Source organism: Elephantulus edwardii, unplaced genomic scaffold (assembly GCF_000299155.1).
Source record: "Elephantulus edwardii isolate Elephantulus edwardi_28Jun2011 unplaced genomic scaffold, EleEdw1.0 scaffold00228, whole genome shotgun sequence".
Taxonomy (NCBI): domain Eukaryota; kingdom Metazoa; phylum Chordata; class Mammalia; order Macroscelidea; family Macroscelididae; genus Elephantulus; species Elephantulus edwardii.
In genome coordinates, this window is record NW_006399978.1 from 3122170 (window position 1) to 3144122 (window position 21953).

At 44.1% G+C, this 21953-nt stretch overlaps 1 pseudogene; it reads right to left on the minus strand.

The window, feature by feature from the left end:
* Window positions 1-811: 811 nt before the first annotated feature.
* Window positions 812-16412, minus strand: LOC102850943 (annotated as a pseudogene).
* Between the last annotated feature and the right edge of the window lie 5541 nt (window positions 16413-21953).

Sequence of the window (21953 nt, forward strand, 5' to 3'; positions counted from 1 at the left end):
GCCAAAAATGGAACTTTAAAGAAGTTATAAAAATAATCATAAATAAGCATCAAACCACCAGACTAAAAGAACATAAAATGAAAAGCAGTGCTGCCTCGCCACCCCTAGTCCTCTCCAAAGGGCTGCACTTCTGAGGATTATTTCCTTTATCAAGGGAGAGAATTTCACCTCTCTGGTGGCCTAGTGAATAAGAAGTTACTCTTCCAACCCAAAGGCAGATGGTTCAAAGCCACCAGCTGTTTCATGGGAGAAAGATGGGCAATCTCCTCCTATATAAATTGTAGCCTTTGAAAATCCACTCGAGGGTCAGCAATAAGCTGGTTTTGACTCAACAGCAATGAGTTTGGGGTGTTTGTTGTTGTTGTTGTTGTTGTTGTTATTATTTAGTACTAGTTTATTTACAAAATTCTACTACATTGATTTTGAGAACAGATTTTTCCAATTTCCCTCACCCTCCCATCCATCAAGTTGTACAACTCCATGATTAATCCCCCATCCTCCTCCACATCCTTTATGAGTCCTTTGTTGTTGTTTTTTGTGTTGGTGTTTTGGGATACTGTGTGTGTGTGTGTGTGTACATAGGGTGCTTTATTTTCCACAGAGCGATACATGCTAAGGCAGGTTGGGCTTGAGCCAACGTCCCCACATGTATAGAACTGAATAAAGTGCGTCTCCAAGAAATCTGACTTGCCTTGATGTGGGAAGGGAGAAGGGGAAGATTGGAGATAGACATTGAAACCAGGGATGTGTTCAGTCCTGTGCTGGCTCTGGCATGGAATGCTGGGTGATAAGACAGCTCTCGTTGTCACTGTTACTTCCAGACTGGGGATCACTGCTGGGCTTGGAGGGCCTTCTGTACCACATCTTCCCACTGAGTGTCTGAGATCTCCCATGCCCAGACAGGAACCCCTGGAGCAGGCAGGCTGATCCCAGCCATTGTCCGTTTCACCAGCTCTACGTGTTCTGGGTCCATGGAAATAGAGCTATGGTTGCTCAGTGCTTTTGCTCCCTCCTCCTCTTCATCTTCTCTCTATGGGAGGGTCTGGAAAATGCAGCGCCGGTGGCCTGGATCCGCTCCTGGATGTCAGCAACTTCAGCCTCTATATCCCCCACCGGAGTCAACTCCACTTCCTCTTGTTCAGGATCTTGGTTCAGGGGCTGTTAAGAATAGCCAGCTGGGCCTGCCCCTGCTTTCGCCTGCTCTACTTCATGCCCATCACTGCTCTGATCCCCAGTGCCTTCTGTGGAGCCCACATGCAGCCCTAGTTCCTCACTCTGATTGGGGAAGATAAGCTCTGGGCCCACGGTGTCTCCTGCTAGAACAACTGCTGCCGTCCAGCCATCCAGGACAGGGGCTTCACTTTCGGCCCCACAGGACGTACCAGGGCTCGTGGTTCTCCAGCCCCGCCCCGTGCTCATCCTCAATGAGTTTTGAGAATTCCCTAAAAGTAATTAATTCAGTGTTAGCATAGAGAATACATTTGCAGGGTTCAAAGATGAAAACACACAAGAGCCTCTCTCTCACTTGTCCTCTCAAAGGCAATCCTTTGTGACTGTGCACATCCATCTTTCCAGAGAGCTCAGATATCCTCCCACTACCATAAATGCAAGTCGCTAAGAAAGCCTGGAGATTTCTAGAGTCAGAGAGAGCCACTTCCTGCTTCGTGACATTCCACAGTTCAAGAGTCACCACCTGACCATAGCCACAATTGGTGGCTTCCTGTCTGTGGATGTGGCTGTGCTGTGGTGAACACAACCTCAGAACTCACTACTGTAGAGTTGGTTCCAACGCACAGAAACACTCGATGAGGTTTCTGAGGCTGTGTACACAGGAGGCTGCCCACCTTTCTCTCAAGGAGCTGCTGGTGGATTCAGACAGCCAGAGATGCGTGTCCTTCTCCTTAACAATGCAGCTTGGTATGTACTATACACCTAGAGTATGTGGCTGTGGTGAAGGCCTCTCATAATCACATTCAGAGGTTCTGTAAGAAAACTCCCAAATACTCCCATTTTAAAGACGTGGGTCCTTGAGGTCTAATGCATGTGTGGTGGAATGTTCTCTGTGTCAGCAGCCTGCCAATACAGAGTGTCTCCTAGAGTCAGCCGTGTTGTCCCAGACAGCGGTGACCTCACACCTCACACTGAGAATTGTATTTAGTTCCTGGAGCTGTGGTAACAAACCACAGACGAAGAAGCTTAAATTCACCAAAACGACAGAGAGGGTGGGTAGAGGCAACATACAATAAGGGTTTGCTTACATATTGTAATAAGTTAACTGCATGAATCAATATAATTGTTGTTGCTATTGTTATGTGCCATCAAATCACCTGCGATTCCTGCACCAATATCGTTGTCTCCAACAGACCTAATCCCATTGTTCCAGTCACTGAGTTAATTCATCTCATCCTGGGTCTTCCTATCCTGTGCTGTCCTTCCAAACTTCCAAGCATATACATCAGACAGATGCATATTACTTGATATGGATCAGAAAGCTGGACAATAACTAAGGATAATAGAAGAAGGATCGATGACTTTGAGTTATGATGCTGGAGAAGAGTGTTGAGTATACCATGGACTGCCAGGAGAACAAATAGATCTGTCCTGGAGAGGGTGAAATCAGTTGGTTCCCCAGAGGCAAGGATTTTGAGGCTGCGTCTCACATACTTTGGGCATGTGACCAGTCCATGGAGAGGAACATCATGCATTGATAATTAATGTCTGTGAATTACTGTCTGAAAAAAAACAATGTGATTTTTAAACTTTTACTCAAATAAAATAGATTAAAAAGATAAAACCAAAACTACCAAAATGTATTTTTTCCTTAGCTCTATTGTTGTTATTACGTACCATTGAGTCGCCTGCAACTCATAGCAACCATATGTACATTAGCTCTGAAATCTGCCCTGTCCTGAGCCAATCTCATTATCTCTGACAGACTAAATCCCATTTCTCCAGTCACTGAGTCAACCCATCTCATCCTGGGTTCTACTCTCCTATTCTGTCCTTCCACTCTTCCAAGCATAATGTCCCTTTCTTTTTTTAAAAAAATTACTTTATTAATTTTAATTAACATTTACAGAGATTTTGGATTTTCATTCATTCATTGTTGCACTTTTTCTTCACCCCCTCCCCCCCCAGTTCACTCCTCTCTTTGAAAAGCAAAAGATAAACTTCTTCTTTGATATACAATTCCCCTGACCCCGACCCTGCCCCCCCAAATGCACTCCACAATGCAACCTTAATTCTGGATTCCTGTGATAATCATAATATGCTATCATATATCACTTTTAAACTATTCTCTCACTCATCTGTTTCAATTCAGTATACATAATCTATCAAGTTTTTCTCAGTCTTACCCCAACCCTGATGGCAGTCACTTTACAAGGACTAGGCAAGGATTTTGAGGCTCCATCTAACATACTTTGGACATGTTGTGAGGAGAGACCGGTCCTTGGAGAAGGACATCATGCTTGGTAGGGTGGAGGGACAGCGCAGGAGGGGAAGGCCCTCTATGAGGTGGATTGATTCAGTGACAGGGATAATCGGGATGGGAGTGTCAGAGACAGTGCGATTGGCACAGGACAGAGCAGAGTTTAGGGTTGTTGTACATAGGGTCGCTATGAGTCGCAAGCAACTCGACAGCACACAACAACAACAACAACAGGGACTAATACCTCCTGGCCACATGCCCAAAACATATGAGGTGGAGCCTCAAAGCCCTGGAGCAGCCTAGTTTCATCCTCTCCACAACAGACCTATTTGTTGGCAGTTCATAGTAGGTTCAAGGGCCTTGTTTTCTCTCTCTGAAGGCACTAGCGGAGGTCTTTCCTTGTCTCTTCCAAATACTTGGTTATCCAGGTATTTATTGAAACTCCAGTTTCTGCCTCACATCAATATCTCTGTATCCACATTTCCCATATTTTGCTTTTTTTTCTTCTTAAGCTTTATTTTTTAAAATAATTTTAATGAGCATTTACAGAGATTTTGGATTTCCATTCATTCATTGTTGCACTTTTTCTTCACCCCCCTCCCCCCCCAGTTCACTCCTCTCTTTGAAAAGCAAAAGATAAACTTCTTCTTTGGTATACAATTCCCCTGACCCCGACCCTGCCCCCCCAAATGCACTCCACAATGCAACCTTAATTCTGGATTCCTGTGATAATCATAATATGCTATCATATATCACTTTTAAACTATTCTCTCACTCATCTGTTTCAATTCAGTATACATAATCTATCAAGTTTCTCTCAGTCTTACCCCAACCCTGATATCAGTCCCACTTTACAACAGTGGCAACATGTAATATTTGTCCTTTTGTGACTGAGATATTTCACTCAGCATAATGTCCTCCAGGCTCACCCATTTTGAATAATATTGCATGAGTTCCTTGTTTTTCAATGCAGCATAGTATTCCATTGTGTGAATATACCACAGCTTCTCTGTCCATTCGTTTGTTGATGGGCACCTGGGATGGGTGCGCATATATGTGCTTGGATGTCAGTTATGGTCTCTTTGGGATATATTCCCAGAAGTGGAATGGCTGGGTCAAATGGTATCTCTATTTGCAACTTTTTGAGAAAGCGCCATATCGCCTTCCACAGTGGATGCACCATTTTAAACTCCCACCAACTGTGAATAAGGGTTCCAGTTTCTCCACAACCTCGCCAGCATTTGTTGTTTGCTATTCTGTTGAATTTTGCTATTCTGACTGGGGTGAGATGATATCTCATAGTTGTTCACATTTCCCATATTTTGTAAGACATCAATCAGTATGGTTTCATCTTAACTAATTGCATCTGTAAAGGTTCTATACCCAAGTAAAGTCGCATTCTAAAAGTTCATATAGCTGTAATTATTGGTTGTTGTTCAGGGTACAATAATCAAACTAGTCAAACTAAAAGACTCAAATTCATTGCCATTGACTCAGAATTAACTCATGTCTCATTCTCCAGCAGGTTTCTAGACTCTAAAAATCACATGGGAAAAGACTACCTCTCTCCTACAAAGCCACTGGTGAATTTCAATGGCTAGAGAGGTACCATCTTCAGGTTAGCAAAAAATATACTTCCAGCAACATTCAAAATTTTATCTGTTGAATTCTTTAGTATCACAATTTAAGGCTTGAATTTGTTTTTCAGTTCTTTCTTAAATACTGGTGAGTTCTTCTCTTTTAATTTTCCAACTTCTATTCCTTGCACATTTTATTATACTTTTTTTTTCTTCTCAAACCCTTTGAAATCTCGTCAACTGCCTTACCTCTGCATTCTTTCCCCTTATTTGTCTTCTTTTCATTCCAGTGCCAGTTTCAGAGTCTCTTCTGACGTCCATTTTGATCTTTTCTTTTTTCCTTTTTAATACATGTTTGCTTTCTTCACAGATGATATCATTCCACAAAACTCGTCTGCTCTTCAGTCATTAGTGTTCAACTCTTAAGATGGTTTTAAAATTCAGTTTGGTTACAGTCAAGATCATATTTTGGCTCGCATGGACTTGTTTTCATTTTCTTCAACTTCAGTTTGTACTTGTGTATGAGTGTTACCATGGAGTCAACACCCTGGCTTCGTTCTCCTTACCTGGCCAAAGAATTAAGCCAGGTGGGTGACACTGGAGGGGATAGTGACTGAGCTACTGAGGTATTGCATGTACAGTAATTTCCGTAGCTCCAGGGAGAGCCTTGTTTAGTGAACAATGTGCAGAGGACCCTTAGAAGGGCCGATTTTATCATATGGCGTGGGGCCCTTAGAAGGGCCATTGTCGGTCTTGTTATTGAGCGTCTCCCATGATTTTTTTTCCCTCACAGAAATAATCAATCTGATTCCTGTGTAGACCACCAGGTGAAATCCTTGTGAATAGTCACCACTTGTGTTTCATATAAAAGGTGTTTGCGATGAATAAGCCATTGATTGTACAGAATTCTATCATTCTGTATCCAACCTCATTTCTGTCACCAAGTTCATGTTTTTTATTACCAATCCTTCTTCCCTGTTCCCAATTTTTGCATTCCAGTCATCTATTATTATTAATACAACTTGCTTGCATGTTCGATTGATTTCTGATTGTAATAGTTGGTAGATGTCATCTCCTCTTTGGTTCTGTTTGTTGGTATACAGATTTGAATGATAGTGGTATTAACAGGTCTTCCTTGTATGCATATGGATATTATCCTGTCACAATATTGTATTTCAAGATATATCTAGAAATGGAGGTTTTTTAAAGGGGTTTGAAATCTTTATTTAATACCTACTAATTTCTTTTTTCCTTTTTTTAATTGAGATTTTAATGAAAATTTATAGAAACATGGCTTTCCAGTCATTCATTGTTGCATATATCCTCCCTGCCTGACCTTCTGCCCTCCCCAGTTTGCTTTTCTTTGAAAAAAAAATTCTTTCATTCATTGTTAGACAATCCATCCCCCATCCCCCTGCCAGTCCACTTTACTATGCAGCTCTTATTCTGGACTCGTGTTATGAAAATAATACCTAATCATATATTCCTTTTAAGCAGTTTTCTCCCTCATCTGTTTGTCTCATTCAGTGTATATTTTTTTTGTCTCCTCTTTTCTTAGTTTCTCACCAACTCCAATGTCAGCCTTGTTTTATAACAGTGGCATTAAGCAGTATTTGTCCTTTTGTGACTGAGATATTTCACTCAGCATAATGTCCTCCAGGGTCACCTATTTTGTATAATATTTCATAAGTTCCTTGTTTTTCAATGCTGCATAATATTCCATTGTGTGAATGTACCACAGTTTCTCTATTCATTAGTTTGTTGATGGGCACTTGGGTTGTTTCCATCTCTTTGCTATTGTCAACAATGCAGCAATAAAAAAAACATGGGTGTGCATATATCTGCTTGGGTAGCAGTTCTTGTTTCTTTAGAATATATTTGCAGTAGTGGAATTGCTGGGTAAAATGGTATTTCTATTTCCAACTTTTTAAGAAAGCGCCATATCACCTTCCATAGTGGTTGCACCATTTTACACTCCCACCAACAGTGAATAAGGGTCCCAGTGTCTCCACAATCTTGCCAGCATTTGCTTGCTGTTCTGTTGAATTTTGCTGTTTTTACTGGGGTGAGATGATATTTCATAGTGGTTTTGATTTGCATCTCTCTTAGAGCTAGGTATTTTGAACATTTCTTCATGTGTTTGCTCACCATCTGAATGTCTTCTTTGGTGAAGTGTTTTTGTTTTGCGTAGGGATTTGATTCTTAGAAGGTCCCGTGCATCTATTTTATCCTCTCCTGGTTTTAGGCAACCATGAGATATCATCTCACTCCAGTAAGACTAGCAAAATTTAACAGAACAGCAAGCAACAAATGCTGGCGAGGTTGTGGAGAGACTGGAACCCTGATTCACTGTTGGTGGGAGTGTAAAATGGTGCAACCACTGTGGAAAGCATTGTGGCACTTTCTCAAAAAGTTGCAAATAAAGATACCATTTGACCCAGCAATTCCACTACTGGGAATATACCCTAAAGAGACCATAAATGACATCCAAGTAGATATATGTATACCCATGTTTATCGCGGCTTTGTTTACAATAGCAAGGAGTTGGAAACAACCTAAATGCCCATCAACAAACGAATGGGTAGAGAAGCTGTGGTATATTCGCACAATGGAATACTATGCTGCATTGAAAAACAAGGAACTCATGCAATATTATTCAAAATGGGTGACCCTAGAGGACATTATGCTGAGTGAGGTATCTCAGTCACAAAGGGACAAATGCTATATGGTGCCACTGTTGTAGAATGAGGCTGGCATTGGGGTGGAGGTAAGACTGAGAAAAACTGGATGAAATATGTTTACGACATTGAAGTCTATGGGGGAGAGAATAGTCTAAAAGAATTATATTTTAGGGCATTATTTTTATCGTAGGAGTATGCAATGAGGGTTGTTGCAGAGTGGATTATATTTGGGGGTAGGGCGTGGGGTTTGGGGAGGGTGCGCGGGGGGGGGATTGTGTACCAATGAGGGAGTTTTTCTTTTGCTTTTCAAGGACAGGAGCAAACGGGGGGGGGAGGGGTTTGTGCGGGGAGAAGGGTGCAACAATGAATGAATGGAATTCCAAAATCTCTGTAGATGTTCATTGAAATGAAAAATAAACAAACTAAATTAATAAAAAAAATTAAAAAAAAGAAAAGACATTTTCAACCATGAATGTGACACCATTTTGCCTCACCTTTTCATTTCCAGCATATAACTGTCTGATTCAAAATATCATGCCAATCCCTTTCATTTCACCTCTGCTTAGTATTACAGTATTTATATGTTCCATTTCTTCCTTAACAATCTCCAATTTTCCTACATGCATATTTTTCGTATTCCATGTTCCAGTCACTACTGTTTGTAACTGTTCCTTCTCCATTGTGATTTCCAGAACGAAGGCTCAGCCTCCAGCGCCATATCTATTAGTCTAACCTAAGTATGCTTTATGGTACATAGGGTTGTCGAAGGCTTGTTATTTCCAAAGTGGATGGCCAATTATTCTCTCTAGTCTGTCTTAATTTGAGTCCTCAGCTTTAGAGCAATATTTGACAGACAAACACTTTAGCCCAAAGAGCAGATGAGATTAGGCAGGCAACAGTTCAAACTGAAGCTAAATAAAACCCATAAGAACCAAAGTTAGATGTAGATTTTAAAGACCATCTTGGTCATTAAAACAGGTTTGAGGCCTTGAACACTAATGAGCAAAGACCAAATGAGCTGTGGGAGGATGTTAAGAATATCATCCCCAAAGAATGTAAAAGGTTATTACAAAGACAGAAGAGGAAGAAAAGACCAAGATGGATGTCAGAAGAGACTCTGTGTATTGCACTAGAGCTCCAAGAAGCCAAAGCTAAGGGAAGAAATCAAGAAGTTAAGGAGCTGAACAGATTTCAAAGGACAGCTGGGGTAGAAAAAGCAAAGTCTTATAATGAAATGTGCAAAGAGTTGGATGGAGTTGGAAAATCAAAAGGATGAACTCTCTTGACTTTTCTTAAGCTGAAGGAACTGGAAAACAGATTCAAGCCTCAAGTTGCAACACTTAAGGATGCTGTAGGAGGAATGCTGAATAACCGAAGAAGTATCAAAAGAAGATGGAAGGAGTACACAGAATCACTATACCAAAAGAAGTGGCTGGCACAGAAGAATTTAATGAAACAACAAATGATCAAGAGACAATGTTATAAGTTCTTTAAATTGTCCTGCAATAAAGATTTTAACTCCTTTTTTTAAAAAAAGAAAAGGGGCCTGTGGTAATTAAGGAAGACTTTCAGACTGCTCTGAAGGAATTGCCAAAGACCAAGGCCCCAGGAATTGATGGAAAACCAAACTGACATATTTCAATAAACAAACCGATGCATCCCTGGACATGTTTACTATGTTTCTTGTGCCAAGAAATCTGGAGGACTGTTGCTTGGCCAACTGATTGGGAGAGGTCCAGATTTATTACTGTTCAAAAAAAAGGTGATCCAACAGAATGTGGAAATTAATGAACAATATCACACTCAAGAAAAATCCTGCTGAAGAGTATCTGAAAATGACTGAAACAGTACATCAACAGAGAACTGCCAGATGTATAAGCTGGGTTTAGAAGAGACTGTGGCACTAGAGACATTATAGCCAATAATAGGTGGATCTTACCTAAAAACAGAGAGTAGCAGAAGAATGTCTATCTGTGTTTCATTGACTGTGCAATGGCATTTGACAGCATGGATCACAACAAATTATGTCTAACCTTGAGAAGAAAAGGAAACCCAGAACATATTGTGCTCATATGAAAGCTATACTTGGCAGACTTCAGAACAGAGCTGGGAAATGCTGCATTGTTAAATCAGGAAAGGTGTACGTTAGGGATGCATCCTGTCTCTATATCTTTTCAACCTATATGTAGACCAGATCAGCTGGGAGGCTGGGCTCTGTAAGGAAGAATTTGGTATCAGGACTGGAGAAAGACTCTTCAACAACCTGTGTTATACAGATGACACAAATTTGTCTACTGAAACTGAGGACCTGAGGCATATGCTGCAGAAGGTCAAGGATTGCAGTCTTCCTTGAAGACTTAACATGCAGAAAATAGATTGTCACCACTGGGCCAATTGACAGCACCATGATAGATTGAGAAGAGATTGAAATTGTTAACAATTTCAGCTAGTTTGGTTCCATAGTCAATACTCTTGGCATGAGCAAACAAATTGCATTTGGAAAATCTGCTGTCAGGGACCTCTCCAGAGTAGTGAAGAGCAATGATGTTATTCGACTAAGGTGCACCTAATCCAAGCCATGGTCTTTGTAATTACTTGCTGTGGATCAGAGGGCAATGACTAAGAATGATAGAAGAATTGATGTCTTTGAGTTGTGGTGCTGGGGGAAAGTATTGAACATACCATGGACTGCCAAGAAACAAACAAATCTGTCCTAGAGAGTGTGAAACCAGGCTGCTCCTTGGAGGCAAGGATTTTTTTTTTGAGGCAAGGATTTTGAAGCTCACATACTTTGGTTATGTTGGGAGGAGGGACCAGTCCATGGAGAAAGACATCATGCTTGGAAGGGTGGAGGAACAGCGCAAGAGAGAAAGAACCTAGGAGAGATGGATTGACTCAGTAACTGTCTGTGGTCATGGGGGTAAGAGAGTTGGAGACAGTGAAATTGACTCATAATAGGACAGGGTTCAAAGGTATGGTACATAGGGTCATTATGAGTCACAGTTGACTCAATGGCACATAACAATAAAGCTGAGAAGAAAGATGAGGAAGCAGAAGTGTAGGTCAAATGCAAAGACAGATTTCTTAGAAGAAAAACATCCCAGAGGAATGGGAGAAATCTTCCTCCCTGGGAAGGAAGTAACGGAGGCTGCAGTGTGCCACTGAGGTGAGGTTGTAAATATGGCTCTCTCCTCTGTATGTGCCTTGGGGCTGGGGCTGGCAAATGAGACAATGTCATGAAGAGTTCAAAGTATGTTGGTTATTTTTCTTCCATTCCATTGCCTTTGATGTCATTCAAATGCTTAAAACACTAATGGCATGTCAGTATCTGCTTCTGGGTTCCAGTGGCTCATGTTTTACCAGGCGTGAACTTCTGCCTCCCCACTTCATTGGTTCTGACCTAACATGAATAGTCGATGGACTGTTCCACAGATAGCCTCTGGCCTGGTTCTGACTGATAATATTGAACTTCCTCATCAATTTTTGCACAGAAAAGCAATTTGGTTCCATCAGGTGAAGTCCAAGAAGTCCAGATCGAAGGCTACACAGTGGACTGGACTTGGTGGGAAGGATTGAATAACAGTGACAGAATCTTTTCTTTTACTTTTCAAAAAGAAAAGCTAATTGAGGGGGAGGAGTGGGCAGGGAGAAAAGTGCAACAATGAATGAATGGAAATCCAAAGTCTCTGTAAATATTCATTAAAATAAAATTGAAAAAATTTAAAAAAACCCATAATCTCCATTTATGCTTTTTTTTAAAAAAATGCAATTTAAAAATCATTCATTGTACAAAATTCTATCATTCAATCTCCAGCTTCATTTCTGTTACCAAGACCCATTCCAGTCACACTATGAATTTATCCTGATTGCATGTTTGATCAATTTGAGGCTCATTAAAAAAAAAAAGAAAGTTGGTTAAAATCTTCAATTTCTTTGTCTTTGGCTTTCGAGGTTGGTGTATATATTTTGACTAATGACTGTGCTAATTAATAAGACTTCTTTGTATATAAATGGCTAGTGTTCTATCGCTCACAGCATTATACTTAAAGGTAGATCTTGAAATACTGTTTTTGACTATAAACTAGATCATGATTGTCTGATTTAAATAGACGTACCAGTCCATCTCAGCTCACTGGGATGTCAGTCTATGTGTTCCATTTCCTTTTTTTACAATTTCCAACTTTTCTAGGTTCATCCCTCAAACATGCTATAGACTTACACTTTATACAATCCAATATGGCTGGCAAGAATTCTGCCATTAAACCAACTGTGCCCTTTCCCACCAAGGCTTTATACTAAACAAATAAACAAGCAAAAATTTGCTAGCTATTCCCACTCAATTACTTTCGTATCTTATGTATCTTGGTCACTTGTGGATATGAGCTATCAGTGTGAATCCTCATGAGAACCTCCTTGTAGTTTCTTCTTCTAACACCAATGATACGCTAGCCCATTCTCAAGTGAGTATCCCTCCACATCTTTGTTCTTCCCCAAGTCCTTCCCAGCTCCTGCTGACAACTCCCAAGGCTCAGGCCACCTTCCTGTCCAGCCGTGTGTGAACACAGTGCTCTCATTCCTTATTTTTTGGAAAATGATGCATCCATATGTGTTTCACCTTCTCTTCTTTGCTTTTAGGTGATTTCCAGGAAGAGAGAGGTGAAGCACTGACTTGAAAAGCCCTGATTCCTCAGGGACAGTAACTTCAGGCCCGCTGTGGGTGTCTGCGGGTCATCTCGACTCTTAACAGAAGAGGAACCTGGCACCTCCTCCACCCACTGCCACATACACTCCCTCTCATTCCCCCTCCCTGCTGTGAACCTGGGCACTACTCACACACATTCAGGGTTTATGTGACCAGCATTCCCTTCTCGTTCAAGCAGCTGCAGTGCTCTGCTTTGTGTTTTGTGTTTTAGGTTTAGGAACTGTCAGCAGCATCTTTATTGTCCTTAGCTGGTTGTAAACTACTATGGTCAGGAGAGGAGCAGCCCTGGTGTGTTAACAGCGTGTGTAGAACAGAGATCGAGAGCCAGGCTCCAGGAAGCAGCCTGGGTTCATGCCTGCTCAAATCGCATTTCAAATGATCAGAAATCTCTCATTTGCAAGCCCACCACTATCTGCTATAAACATAGAAGTTTACGTTTCCAACAGATGGAGGTGGAACAGGACAGGCTTCATCTTTAATCTTGTTCTAGATTCTCCTCACCAGCAACTTCTTTATGTTCTAAGTCCTGCTTCCTGGATCTAAAATGATCTTTAATCTCCAGTTTCTCTAATCAGCCCAGAAGAGTGATTCTCAGCTTAGTAACGAATAAGCAAAAGTACTTCAGGCCCAATGAGTCACACTGTGACTTTCTTTCATATAAACTGAGTGCCATCTGAGCGTGAGGTGTGCATTTATGGCTTCCTACTTCCCTCTCTCAAAGAGGAGGTTTATTGTATTATCACTTTAGCTCCCAAATCATGAGAAGTGCACTTTCTCTCATGCTTGACTGGAGTTTGTAGACAAGAAAACGAAGTCTTATGAAGGGAAGTATGTGTTATTTGAAAGAGAAAGCTCCAAGCATTAAGTTCAAGTGGAATCTCTCATCTCACACTTCCTTGATTGCTCAAACTTTTTCCACATTTTAGTTGGCTTCGTATCTGGGCTTCAATTCATTTGTTCATTGTTTTGATTATCGTAGTTTCTAATTGTGTTTCTTTTATCCTGATGACAGATATGTTTCTTCACCCTCAGCTCATTCCATTACTAATTATACTGCTGTTGAAAGGACTCCACCTGGGTTACAAGATATCCCTTTCAGGGACCCCTACTCTCCCTGACTCCCTGACTTCTTGGGCAATTGTTTTTCTGTCAGCTCTCTCATCTTCTTTTGTATTCTTGGGGCAAGACCATGCTTTCTCAGATCCCATGTTTTCCTCTTTCTTTCATATTTTATTTCCAGTGAAATGAGAAGTGCATTTTCTGAGTTTCTGTGTGTCTGAACATGTTTTTTATTTCACTATTAGTCTTTTTTAAAATGTTAATATTTGTTGCATATTTACATGTCCCTCTCCTCCCCCAACACCTACCCTTCCACAATGCACCCCTTGTTCCAGATTGTTGTTATATCACTATTAGTCTTAATGACTAAAAAGACATGAATTACCTAAGTCATAACTTGGATTTCATTTTACTAGAATCCACAATTAACACTAATTGTAATAGCAGTGAAGATATCAATGTCTTTATATGTGCATTGGGCAAATCCACTGTCAAGAACCTCTTTTAAAGTGCTGAAGAGCAAGGATGTTCATTTAAAGACTAAACTGCATCTGGCCTAAATTGAAGTATCTTTAGTTGTTTCATATACATGTGAAAAATAGACAATGAATAAGGAATACCAAAGAAAAATGATACCTTTGAATTGTAGTATTAGGGGTAAGGGTATTGAATACATCATGGACTGCCAAAAGAATGAACACATTTACCTTTGAGGAAGTGGGAATTTTGTCAGAAGCACCAGTCCTAAGAAAAACATACTGGGAAAGACAGAGGGTGGGCAAGCAAAGGAAGACCTTCAACGAGATGGACTGACACAGTGCCTTCAACAGTGGGCTGAGCGTGGGCACTGGGAGGATGGTGCAGGACAGTGCAAGGGCTTTTTGGGAGGGTTTAAAGTTTTTATTTTATATTGATTTGCATACAAATTTCATATACATTGTATCTCACATTTTCCTTCATTCATATTGTATTTCATACAATCATTCCCATTCATTATGGGTTTTTTATGGGAATTATTATAGTGAGGTGTGTTTTTTTATTTTATACTGATTCATTAACAAAGTTCAAATTCATTATTTTTCACACAAGATCCTCCCCATCTCCTTCACCCCACCCACTTGATGTTCATAGGGTCTCTTCATGAGTCCTAGTCAACTAACGAGCACCCAAAACAACAAAAGATTCATAAGAAATGACCTCATGAATAAGAGTTATCATGAGCATCAAGCTTGTCCCTTTGAGCTAGAGATCAAACACACCTCTGATTCCCAACTTCCTCATTTATTTCTGATGCCAGTTGTAACATGCTACTGTCTAATGGGTTTGGTAACCCATTGCAGTCACATGGAACTTACAGATAATACCTACAGTTAGGTGGTTTATGAGAAACGTCTTTCCATCTCTCTCTTACTACAGTAAGAGAAAGACACTTCCCAGGCCCTCCCTGGTTGGACTAGGAGGAGGTAACACCAAGAAAATGTAGAAGACTCATCATTTATAGAAAATGTTCAGAGAAGGGAAGGATCAGCCCACCGGGAAGGACAAATTTGAAATACTCTTCATCTTTCAGGGATCAAGGTATAGCTTATTCAAGATGCCAGAGTTAGTCAAGGAGAACAACCATCTTACAGCAAAACAATACCACACCCTCCCAGGTGCGAGGCCACTTGCTGGTTCTGTGCAGAGCTGACCTCTTGGCTGCTTTGTGCAGCATTACCAAGCCTGAGGCAGCTGCCACCTCGGTCCCTTAGGAGTGAGCCCTGGCACCTGTTCTACCTTCCTTACATCAGTGACTGCACTGGGTCCTGGTTGGCTGGACGAGGCTCCGCTCACCAAGGCTCCAAATCCTGTGTTCAAGAGAGTTCATTTCCATGAAGGATGCAGGGGAGGACCTAGCTAAGGCCTTACAGTGGGCCTGGGCTCATTACTGACAGTGAATGGGTCTGATGGGCATGGCGTGTAGATTCAAAACTTGAACGTGTGAATGACCATCAGAGGATGATCCCTGAATCAAAGCATGCCCATCAGTCAATGGATGGATAAGCAGAACACAGGATAGTCATATGGCAGATAGCCACACGACATCGTTCAGTGATAAAAGGGCAAGAAGTCAACAACGTGAATGCTCTCTGACAGAGGAATGAATGAACAAGATGTGATCTCTCCACACAAGAAAATGATACGTGGTCATACAGAGTGGAAATTTGGAGGACAGCCACTTGGCCAACAAGTTAGAAGAGAACCATATTTGTGCCATTCCAAAGAAAAGTTATCCAAATATCATTAATTATATACACAAATAAAACTGTGCTGAAGATAATTTAAAAATTACTCACGGCACAAGAAGGGCCAGTGTGTACATGTCAGTATGTGTGAGTGTGTGTGAGTGCGTGTGAGTGCGTGTGAGTATGTGAGTAAGATGGTGTGTTGGAGTAGGAGTGCTTGAGGATGCGTGTGTGTGTGTGTAAATATGTGTATAGTGTTAGTGCAAGTGTATGTTTATACTGGATGAGCTTTGAGGTAATGTCATCCTGAAATGGCCTGAAGACTTCTGGCATAAAGGGAGTCACTCCAGTCTCCCCCTTGGTGAACCCCTCAGTTAGGGCAGCCTGGAGCAGGAAAGTAATCTTCCTCTAGCCTCAGGTGCAGCTGGAGACCTACTGCTGAGATGTGGCCAGAGACCGTCTCCGTCAGGGCACAGACCTGGCTTCCTCCTGCCTGGAGCAGGACTGTAGGGCCTGACACGTCTGCCTGTATCCTGCAAAAATCTGTGGACAGCAGTGCAGGAAGGCAGCAGAATTTAAGCCCCAGCGGCCTTGCAGAGCCCCCGTCAGCCTACATTGTCAACCTAAGCTAATACCGAGCTGGCCTGGTGACCCCGGCTGCACAGGCACCTCCAGCATCAGCAGGCTCAGTCGGGGGCTGTAGCAATTGAGCTCAGTCCCTATCAAGGTGGTTCTCATGTAGCAAAGAGCAGCCACAGACAAATGGCAATACAAAGTGGAAGGAGGCTCAGGGACCTTCAGAATGTGACAAGCGTGTGCAGCTCCTGTGTGACCCAGAACGTTGGTCCCTTCCAGATGCAGTGCTGACCGAGGACAGCAGCCCATCTGTTCGCTGTCTCCCACTGCCTTCATTTCCACAAATGCTGCTCCCCACCTCAGCACTGTGTGAAATTTGAAGAGGTTCCACCAGTCCCCTCATCAGAATGTTCAGAAACCCAGTCTCTGGGAGGAGAGCTAGATTCCAATTGCCTGGGTGTGGATGCATTTATTGTGGCGAATAGCTTGTTGTAGTGAGCCCATCAGGTGGTCATGGAGTTGCCAGGGTCCCAGGGTCGCAGGGAAACATGAAAAGGACCCCGGAAGGTGGGCCAAGGTGGGCTTCATGTACAGCCTGGGGGTGGATAAAGGTCCCTTACAGACTGGGGAGCCTCACATGGCAGCAAGGCGAGGTAAACACCTTACCCCTCCAACCACCTGTTTGGAGGAAGGTAAATGAGCTTTCCAGCCATGAACAGTTGTATTAAACTGCCCTGGAGGGACTTGAAATGGAGGTGTAATGCATTGTGTGTTGCCCTGCTAACCAAAAGGTCAGTGGTTTGAATCCACTGCTACTTATGAGAAAGATGAGAAGTTCCCTCCCATAAAGACGTACAACTTCCAAAACCTCAAGGAGGTTGCTGTGAGCCAGGATCTACCGACAGCAGTGGATTTGTGTGGACTTGGGAGCTGAGGAGGGGATTGGGAGTGATGAGGTGGGGCTTGTGTCACTGCTGAGGGGAGGGGCACGCTGTCAAGACGCTAGGAGGTGGCTGAACCAAGACTTAAACAGAGGGTTCTCGTTCTATCACTGACTCTGAAACAAGCAGTAAAATGACAAGTGGAGGGTGAACAGAAGTCCACCCCACATCCTCCTTCCCTGCAGGGGTGCTTGGGGACTGGAGAGAGCACAGTTGTCTGCACTACTCCTCTCCTCAATGTCACCCTCTCTCCTCAATGCTACCCCTGTCCAAACTCACTCCCAGCCTGGGTCACTGCTGCTGCTAAGCCCTTGACATAAGGCACTGGTTCTGTTACTATTACTGCTGCAGTTACCTTAGCTAATGTGACCACTGTCCCTTTGTTCCCACTACCGCGGCTGCTGTTGCTGCTGCTAGACCCCTGATGTCTGGCTGCTGCTACTATCACTGCTGTGACTATTGTTATATCCTTGTCCAGGGCCACTGGTGCAACCACTGCTACTACAGCCATCACTAATCTTCCACCCTGGGCTGGCTGGCTGCCATTGACAGTCTGTTACCATGACAGGTCTCCTCTCCCAGATCTGGAAATCACCCTCAGAAGCCAAGGCCATGCTACTACTCCAGGGCAGAAATCTGTCCTAAAAGAGAAGTTCCCCCTCGTGCAAGCTCTGATACTTCCTGAGCCCAGGTAAAACCTTGCTGTGTTTTCTGGGGTTTAACCTCATCACCTGGTTTGAGGAGTAGAGGGAGAATTCGTCATGGCTGTGCAGCCCAGGCCTGAGGACATAGTCTCTGGCCTTTGTCACACTGTGCACTGTGTTGATTTGACAGACCCTGCCTTCCCTTGGGGTTCCCTGGGGCTCCAGGCAGACGGGGAGGCACCCACCACACAAACATACACACACATGTGCTCCTGGCCAGCTGCTTGCATTTCGAGTGTGGAACCGCTGCCCTCTCTCTCAGACAGAGGCGATCTGGGGTTGGCGTGGGGTTAAGGGACATAGTTCTCCCTTGGCCCATTTTACAAAACCCAAATAACATTAAGCATTCCTGAAGCTAAAAATAAATGTGCAGCCCAACATTTCCTAAGACACGCCTGCCCCGGCCAAGAACGTCCATGACTACAACCAGGAAAGCAGCAACCAGACAGCAAAATGGATCATCATGGTCCCAACAGGGGAGAGGGAGGTGTCCGCTGCCTGTGACCTCTTGTAAACTCAGAAAGCACATGTTTGTGACGTTCAGTGCATCGTATGGCACCAATAAGATAGCTTCTCCAGGAAAGGTCTCTCAGGCCTGGCCTTCACCCACACTCCTAACTTGGCGCTGTTAGTCCCTGCGAGGCCTACGTCCTGGGCACCAACACTATGAAGGCCCCATGAAGTGCCCCACCCACAGCCCTCAGGACACGTGCGGAGTCACCAAGTCTGCAAACTGTGCACAGGAAGATGGAAAACAAATGGGATCTTGACTCAAGATGGAAGCTTAAGCACTCTCTGCTAGCGTCCTAGCTTCTGCCAAGCTCTAAGCAACTAAGAAGCATGTTTATGGTAAAGGTCAGAAACGTATCCTGTGAGAGAAATTACAGAGTTTCTATGACAGACAGCAGGGGTCGTTAGTTGTTCAGTGGTAGAATCCTTGCCTTCAAGGTGGAAGACCAGGGAGTTCAGTTCTTAGACAACTCACCTTACACCCAACCTCCACACATCTGTCAATGGAGGCTCCTACACTGTTGAACAGATTTCACCGGAGCTTCTGGTGTAAGACAGCCTAAAAAGAAAGGCCTGGCCAACGAACACCCTCCAGACCATGACGATTCCATATATAACTGATCACGGAGATGAAGCAGCATCAAGCAATGTTCCCATCTGCTGTGCACAGCGTCATCATGGAAAACATAAGCAAAAACCCAACTCATTGTCACCGAGGTGTTTAAGTGACTCATAACTGACCGTCCAGTGAGTCTCGAGGCTATAACTTCATGAGAAGAGATTGTCCAAAGGAGCTGCCTTTGGGTTCGCAGCATGAGTCTCCACAGATGATACCACCGGGGGCTCTGGAGTCACCATAAGGTGGGGCCAATTTGACAGCAGGTAAAAACAACAAAAGACAACAAATCGCTGAGCATGATGGAGGGGACGCATGGGGTCCCCCCTGATGTCCTGTATGAAGGAAGAAATGCAGTGGGTTCAGTGAACTCTGCTCGTGGCTGGTTGTTGTGTTGTTAAGTGCCGTCGAGTCTCGGGTGACTCATAGCGACCCTATGAAGGAGAGTCCTCCACGCTTGGGTGCCTTACATCCTCTCTCCAGGTTCATAGGGTTTCCGGAGGCAAGCTATTATGGAAGTGGATGTCACTCCTGCTTCCAAGCTTGTTTTAATCGGGGAGCTCCACCCCACTCTCTGTCCCCATTGGGTAGCCAACCATTAATGCAATTGACACATCAGTGTCACAGTGTTCAGCCTCATAGCAACCAAAAGTGACCATGGTACCGCAACTTGTACACCAGGGCTATACGACGTAGAGGAATGTCTGAACAAAAACAATGAAAGACTGGCCCAAGGGCCTGGTAGGCTCCCTGTAATAGGAGGCTGGCCACTCCCCACCCAGCAGGTGCCAGGGGCAGCAGGACCACTGCTGGCCCGGCCCCAGCTCCCTGAAGAGCTTCTCCTAGAGTTTGTCAGCTCAGAGTCAGGATCTCCCCCAGAAACCAAGAGCAATCCCCTTCGTGAAACCTGAGGGCCATGGCAGCCCAGCTCCTAGAGCCTCACCTGGTGTTGTGTGGACGTTCCGCAGAAGGCAGCGCACAAGGAAAGCCTGTGGCGGGTCCTGGGAGGGGCCTCCAGAGACTTAGAGCCCTGTCTTCCCATGAGTCTCGTCAGAAAAGGGAGGCAGGCTCAGACAGTAACAACTGTGCCCAACATGTTTCAAGAACTCAGGCTGAGAGCAGAAAAGGCTTGAGAGGAGAAACGTATGTGATCACCAGATTCCAAGACACCCGGGGGCAGTGAGGGCAGCCTAACCACCAAAAACACGAACCAGGGAATTCGGAGATGAGGTCAAAAACTATGCTGGGATGCAGAGCAAAGCTGAAAAGAGATGGGTGTGGCTCCAGACAGGTCAGGGCAGCTGGTGCACATGGAAGGAATGCTGGAAAAGAAAGGAGACAGGAGAAAGACGAGGAGAAATAGTGAGACGCAGGGAGAGTAAGACTGTGGCAGAGGAAGACACACAGGAGACAGAACCTGAGACACGCACACACACGGAGAGACTTTATACCAAAGGAATGGCTTAAAACAAAGACTGGTGGTTTAGTGGTAAGGAGTTGTACTGTCAACCCAAAGGAGCACAGTTCAAATCTACCAGCTGCTCTGTGGGAGAAAGATGACAATCTCCTCCTGTATGATTTTCTGCTTCTGAAAACTCTCTGGAGGGTCAGCTATGTGTTGGCTCAGACTGGATTTTACATACAACAACCCCTGATTAAGTTTCTCCAGGCTGGATCAAGACACTTGGGTTGTCCTGACTCGCCCAGATGGTAGTGTTAGCAGGCATTGAGGTGCTGCTTGCAGAGACTGGCAGGAAGAGGTGTGGCCTCTTGTATGGGAGGACAGTGCAGGGCACATGTGGACATACCAGGACTCACGCCTGAAAAAGACAAATCACCACGGGTCATCCTTTGCGAAGATGGGAGCATAACCCTCTCCCCCCAGCCCCCCAGGCCATGCCTTATAGAATAACAGGGAGCTCACCCATCTGCAGGCCCTTAGAGAGGCCTGAGGTTAACCTTCGCCCTACAGGAGGGACCCAGACCCTGCTTTAGAGGTGGTAGGACCAGCATCCCAGCACGGGGTGAGCACAGGGTTACCAGTATATGTGAGTTCAGCAAGCCCAGAGGCCAGGTCTCGGTCCCCAGCACATGTGCAGGGTCCATGACTTCCAGCTCACTCCTGCCGGTCACCTGATACATGAATCTTTTTTTTTGTCCTTCTTCCGACCCAGCCCTTTGCTGGACAGAGACAGGACCAAAGGAGACCCATTGTTCTTATACCCTCTCACAGCCTGGCAGTGGCTGGTCCAGCGTCTGGCACACTGAACCAGGCCCTTGAGGTATAATCCTGAGGGAGGCTGTCTCTGAACATCCTCTTCTGCTGTAAATACCGTTTCAATTGGAAGACAAGCCCCAGCCTTCGCCATTCCCCCAGCTCTCTGCGGCTCCAGTGGAAGGCTGTGGGGAGCTGTTATCATGCCTCCATCCCATCCTTCCTGGCAACCTTCCTGGGCAAATTTCAGAGAAAATGACTAGCCAGAGTGATTTCTGCAAGAGCAGACCTACTATTGGGCTGAAGAAAAATAGTGGTATTCCCTACAAAATTAACATGAGGCCACGTTAGAGCTAAGAGGCTTCTGGGTGGGTTAGCAGGGGAGCATCAGAGTGCCTCTCTTGTCTCTCTGTCGGGATCCCTGCATGGCCCTGCTACCCAGAGCCTGCTGCCTGGGAGGTTCAGACAACCTTCTCTCATCCTCCCTTCTTCCTCCGTCCTTCCTTCCTTCCTTCCTTCCTTCCTTCCTCCCTCCTTTCCTTCCTTCTTTCCTTTCCACATATCAAGTTGATACCATCAATTCTATTACAAAGCAGCCCATCAGTGGTTGGTTATGTGGGTAAATGGAGCTGAACCCATGTCTGCACAGGCCTGGGCATTAGACAAGGGCTGGTGGAGACACATGCGCCTGTCACACCTGTTTGATGGCTAAGGCTG